This window comes from Monodelphis domestica, chromosome 2, assembly GCF_027887165.1.
Source record: "Monodelphis domestica isolate mMonDom1 chromosome 2, mMonDom1.pri, whole genome shotgun sequence".
Taxonomy (NCBI): Eukaryota; Metazoa; Chordata; class Mammalia; order Didelphimorphia; family Didelphidae; genus Monodelphis; species Monodelphis domestica.
In genome coordinates, this window is record NC_077228.1 from 413,604,767 (window position 1) to 413,611,160 (window position 6,394).

A 6,394-nucleotide genomic window follows, 5' to 3' on the forward strand; every position below is an offset into this window, starting at 1 on the left:
AAGGGCAAGGACTAGGCAATGGGGGTAAAGGTTAGGCAGTGGGAGTTAAGTGACATGCCCAGGGTCACACAACTAGGAAGTGTCTGAGGTCACATTTGAACCCAGGATCTCCCATTTCACTCCAGGTATGGCTCTCAATCCACTCAGTCACCCAGTTTCCCCTTTGACTGTAATTCTTCTGGGGAAACTTCTTTTCTCTATCAGCAATAAGAGAAAATTTGCTTATGGTCAATAGTATGGTGTCAAAGAACCTCTTGGGAATTGGGCAGTTTATTTTCCTGAGCCTTTACTGACCATTTCTTTACTGCTGCTTATTGGTATATTAGATAAAGAAGGCTCATAACCAGAGATGGGCACATACATGGATCAGAAATGAAGCCATCAAACTTCCCAGGGGAAGCAGGAAGTGGAGGATTGTCTAAATCCCACTGGTGTCAATGCCACTTTCTATCATTGTCTCAAAATCACATCAGCTCCCAAAAGGGATAATGAAATTTCCCTAGTGCTAAAAGGTTGTCATGGAATCCCAGGCTGGAAACATGTGGGCTGGCCACACCATACTCAAGACTTAACTATAAAAAAGTATAGATACACTTTTCCTTTCTTGAGTAATTGGCACTGCTAAAAGCTTTTTTGCCCTTCCCATTTTTTTCTGTTTTCTTTCCAAAGAAACAAAATTTAATACGTAATAACAAAATTCCAATGTTCCAGTCAGTTCATTTAAACCCCTGTTTTATTATTTTTCATTTGTAAAGCTTTTAATTATATCAAAAAAAGTTCAAATATTTATGTATGACTATGGACAAGATGTGGAATTTGCACAGTTAGGTTTTACAATAGGATGATAATTCAGCCCCCTCCCCCCCATTTCTTCAGCTTTTCAGTAAATGTAACTTTTCAGAGAAGTCAACATTTAAAAGGAAATAAATTATTGAAGGAGACAATCTTGATACTTGACGTTTATGATTGGTGGAGAAAGGTGACCCTGACTTCCAAGGCAGTGCTTCCAATCTTCAGTGTTCTGAGTCACAACTAGGTGGTGGACTCATTCTTACCCAATGCCATAATCTAGGAGGAATGAGGTCAGACCTTTTAAAAGAATATGATTGAATGTGATTCAGACTCCTAGAGCTGATGAAGACATCAGATGTCTTCTCACCTAGATCCCTCATTGGATAGACAAGAAAACTAGAGCCCAAAGAAGTCGTGGCCTCCTTGAGGTCGCACAACTAGTTAGTGGTAGAACTGGAAATAAAGTTAAGGTTTCTTGTCAGGGATTGTGCTAGAACCAGCTTGAACCGTCTTAAGAGAGCTATATACTACATTTTCAGTATCAGAAAATGATACAAATCAGGGTTTGATATAGCTGTCCTATACATTGGACAGACTTAAGAAAATAATGGGAAAAATGTTATAATGCAGATTAACCTTAAAGTGTCCTACATATATTCTTCCCCCCAAAAAAATAAAGAACCAGTTATTAAACATTTTCCAGAATGCCCCTATGGGTGTCATGGGACTATGCTATTTCTAGCTGCCACATTGCTTTGACTACTAATGGACTCCAGTGATTGTCTGTCCAAGGTTATGAAAAAAAGTCTTCTCTACTGAAACCCAGTGAAGCACTCCCACCAGGAAGGAATGGTTGCACAGTGAGTTGTGACACTCTGGTTGGGCAATGCTTCTAAAGTACTATATATAGTCACATGAACTCTGTTCAGAGAACTCATCCTTGCACATTTAAATCAAGAAATTTAATTTATTTTTCCTCTAATGTGTCTTATTACCTCCATCCATACCCATAATCTAAATTATACCATATTTTAAGTCTTATGATGACTCCTTATTCACTAAAGTCTAAGCTTCTAATGATGTTTTCTTTAAAGGTATTTTTCCTTCTTAAAAAGCTACTCTTAGGATGACCTATTTAGAACTTAGAGGGACCTCCCCTCCCATCCTTTCATTCTTTTTTTTTTTAACCCTTACTTTCTGTCTTGGAATCAAAACTGTATATTGGTTCCAAGGCAGAAGAGTGGTAAGAGCTAGGCAATGGGGGTCAAGTGACTTGCCCAGGGTCACACAGATAAGAAGTATCTGAGGTCAGATTTGAAACTAGGACCTCCCATCTCTAGGTCTGGCTCTCAATCCACTGAGCTACCCAGTTGCCCCCCCCCCCCATCCTTTCATTCTTGATACCTGGAAAATGAAGGTCAGAGAGATTAAGAGAGTTGTGTATTGAGCAGGAGAGGATTTGGACCTGAGTTTTCTGACTTAATTCATTGCTTTTTCCTTTATATCAGACTGTCCTTTATTACAGGCTAAGATAAAACAAGATTATCACCAGTATATAGCTCCATTTTTTTTCTTAAACCCTTACATCATGTCTTGGAGCCATATTGGCTCCAAGGCAGGGAATGGTAAGGGCTAGGCAATGGGGGTTAAGTGACTTGCCCAGGGTCACACAGCTGGGAAGTATCTGAGGCCAGATTTGAACCTAGGGCCTCCTGTCTCTAGGCCTGGCTCTCAATCCACTGAGTCACCCAGCTGTTCCCTATAGCTCCATTTCTTAAAGCAGAGACAACTTGAGAGAGAGCAAAAAAAAAATGATTTAGGGATTAGAAAACAAGATATAGGAAAACCCGGGCATTTTTTATTAAGTTTTTTCCATCATGTCTTCCTTTTTATAACCTCATTTTGGATTATCTGGACAAAAATACTGGAGAGGTTTGTTATTTCCTTCTCCAGCTCATTTTACAGATGAGGAAACTATGGTAAACAGGGTTAAGTGACTTGCCCAGGGTCACATAGCTAGTTACGTGTCTGAGGCCAGATTTGAATTCAGAAAAGGAGTCTTCCTGAAAGGACAATTTATTTATTAGACACCATTAATGACAACTACTTAACACCTTAAGTACCTTCATTCTGTACATAATCAATCAGGCAACACACAATTAGTAAGCATTTCTTATATGTCAGTCACTGTACTGAATTCTAGGAATACAAAGAAAAGCAAAACAAAATTGGAGAAGGCAATATGAAAACAACTACAGACAAGATAGGTACAGAGCAGAGAGATGGGAATGGCAGAGAGGAAGGGATAAGCAAAGCAAACAGAAAAACCTACAGAAAGAAGAATTTGAGGTAATCAGATAAAGGAAGCCAAGAGCCAGAGGTGAAGAGGGAGATCAGGTATGGGTGATGGCCATCCATCATTCCAAGTGCAGGTGATGGCCATTCCACTATTCTAGGTACAGGTGATGGCCAATGAAAGAGGATGTTGTGCATAAAGAATAATAGCTAGACCAATGTAGTTGGACCATTGAGTGAGTATGTGCAGGGGAGGAATTCATAAGATGCCTAGAAAGGTGGGAAAAGGCAGGATCTGAAGAGTTTTGTCATCATAGGTAACAAATCTGCTCTTTTCTTACATCTTTTTCTCTCTCCCTCATTCCATCTTCTAGCTCTCACTGAGTCCAGGTTTTCTCCATGTGACACAGTCTCCCCAGATCCCCTTTTCAGTACTGGATGCACTTTTTCTCATTTTCCTCAGATTCACTGTTTGAGGTAGGGTAGTTGTAATAGTCCTTGTTCCCCACTGCCAAACTCACTCTCAAGTCTCCTTTTTCAAAATTCTGACAGCAGTTGACTTTCCCTCTCTGACACTTCCTTTCTTTCCTCAATGAGCTCAGCACCTAATTCACAATCTTCCTCTTTTTTTTTCTTGCTTTTCTTTTCTTTTTTTTTTCTCTTGCCACCATATTCAAGGATGTCAATATATAGGTCGATATCTCCTCAAACACTAAGCTCCTAGTTCTCCAACTTTTTTTCCCATGACCTCTTCCATCCCACCTCAGCTGCATATACAAGTCAGACATAGCCTTGATCTTGCGATCACCCACAAAACACTATTTCCCTGTTTATGAACTCTGAAATTCATTTAGTTGATCATAGTCTATTGTTATTCCACCTGTCCCTCTGACTTGCAACTCCAAACCTTGTTCTTTGAACTCACCATGACCATCAATCCCTCAGTCCTTCAGCTCTTTGCCAGGCCAGCACCCCTATACTAGCTGCATATCTCCCTTTCCCATTTTTAACCCTTCATGAGACAATTCGGCTCTACTATCAATCTTCCCAACAACCCTGAGAGGTAGGTATTGGATTTGGATTTTGTTGTTCAGTTATTTATGATTCTTTGTGATCCCATTTGGTGTTTTCTTGGCAAAGATACTAGAGTAGATTGCCATTTTTTTCTCCAGTTCATTTTATGGATGAGGAAACTGAAATAAACAGAGTAAAATGGATTGCCCAGGTTCACACAGCTAATAGGTTTCTGAGGCCAGATTTGAACTTAGTTCTTTCTGACTCTAGGCCTTGTTCTATCCACTGCTCCAAGTAGCTGCCCCCTACATTGTCTTGAGTTTCTCTCCACCACTCTTATAATGCCAATCTTTGCAAACCAAGCCTCAGTTTTAGACTATTCCATCATCTCCTGCCTTTTTTCTTACTATATGCTACTAAATGGAACAAGAAAACATTGTAAAACTATGCTGGGTTCACTACAAATTTATGCTACATAATTTTAAGGGGGCCCTCACTGCAGCAGGGCAATTCTTCTATATCTAATTAATTAATTCACTCTAGTACTCATCATACCAGCTTTCCCAAACCTTTCATCCCTTTTCAAATCCCCCATAGCTTCCCTGTCCCTTACCCTCTTTGAGGGTTCAGAACCTCAAGAAGTTGAGAATCTTACCTCATTTCAATTTTTTTTTAATGAGGCAATTCACTGAGAGCTCCCTTTTATCTTCTCCTCATTTCACATCACTCTGATGCTTTCTTCAACTGTCTCCTTCACTCCTCTCTCACAGGAAGAGCTGTCCCTTCTCCTTGTCAAGACCGAACCCTCAACATTCACAAAAGATCCCGTTCGGTACTGTCTTCTTTAACAGTTTGCCCTCCCTATTATCCTCACTCTCTCATTTATATTCATTCAATCTGTCTGTCTGCTTTCCTACTTCCTGCAAATATGACCATATATCCATCATCCTCAAAATCCTTCATTTTCTTCACTCATTCTTATTGGCTATCATACTGTATCTCTCCTCCCTTTTGTGACTAATCTCCCAGAGAAGGCCATCTGCAATCAATGCCTTCATTTCTTTTCCTCTCATTCTTTTCTTAACTCTTTTCCATCTGACTTCCACACTCATAGTTCAAGTGGAACCACTGTCTCCAAAGTTACCAATGATCTTTTTTATCTTTTTCTTTTTTAAATTGTTGCCTTCTGTTTTAGAATAAATACTTTGTATTGGTTCCAAGGCTGTATGACTTGCCCAGGGCCCCATAGCTAGGAAGTGTCTGAGACCAAATTTGAACCCAGGACCTCCAGTATCTAGGCCTGACTTAATCTACTGAGTCATCTAGATGTCCTTCCAATGATGTCTTAATTGCTAAATCTAATAGCCTTTTCTCAATCCTCAAATATCTTGATTTTTTTAATGTCTTTCCTCCTCTCCTTGATTCTCTCTTTTCTCTAGGTTTCCAGGATATTTCTCTATCTTGGTTCTCCTCCCACCCATCTGACTCCACCTTCTGAATCTTCTTTACTGGGTCTTTCATCCACATCACATTTGCTATCTCTGGGTGTGCCCCAAAGCTCTGTCCTGGACCCTTTTCTCTTCCCCCTCAATACTATTTCACTCTATAATCTCATCAGCTCTGACAAATTCAATTATTATCTCTATGCTGGTGATTCTCAAATGAAAATTTCTCTGAACCTCTAGTCTTTCATCTCCAATTGCCTATTGGACCTCTATAGCTAAATATCATGTAATCATCTTTTGGACATCAACATGTCCAAAACTGAACTCATCTTTTTCCTCCTATTCCTCCCCTCTTCTGAACTTCTCTATTGCTGTGGATGATACTACCCAGATTCCCCTGAGGTGTCATCCTAAACTCCTTATTTTCTCTCATCTGTACATGTCCGACAACTTGGATATAATTCCCTTCTCACCTCTGACACTGTTGCCACATTAATTCAGACCCTCATCACCTCACCTCAGGGACTACCGTAATAGATTTCTGGTTGATATCTATCTCTGCTTCAAGGCTCTCCTGACTCCAGTTCATTCTCCTCTCAGCTATCAAACAGATCTTTCTAAAGTACAGGTCTAAGGGGCAGCTGGGTAGCTCCAGTCAATGAAGGGTCAGGTCTACAGATGGGAGATCCTGGGTTCAAATCTGACCCAGACACTTCCTAGCCATGTGATCCTGGACAAGTCATTTAACCCCCATTGCCTACCCCTTTTGCCTTGGAACCAATACATACTATTGACTCTAACATGAAGGGAAGAGTTTAAAAAAATAAATACAGTACAGGTCTAATTGT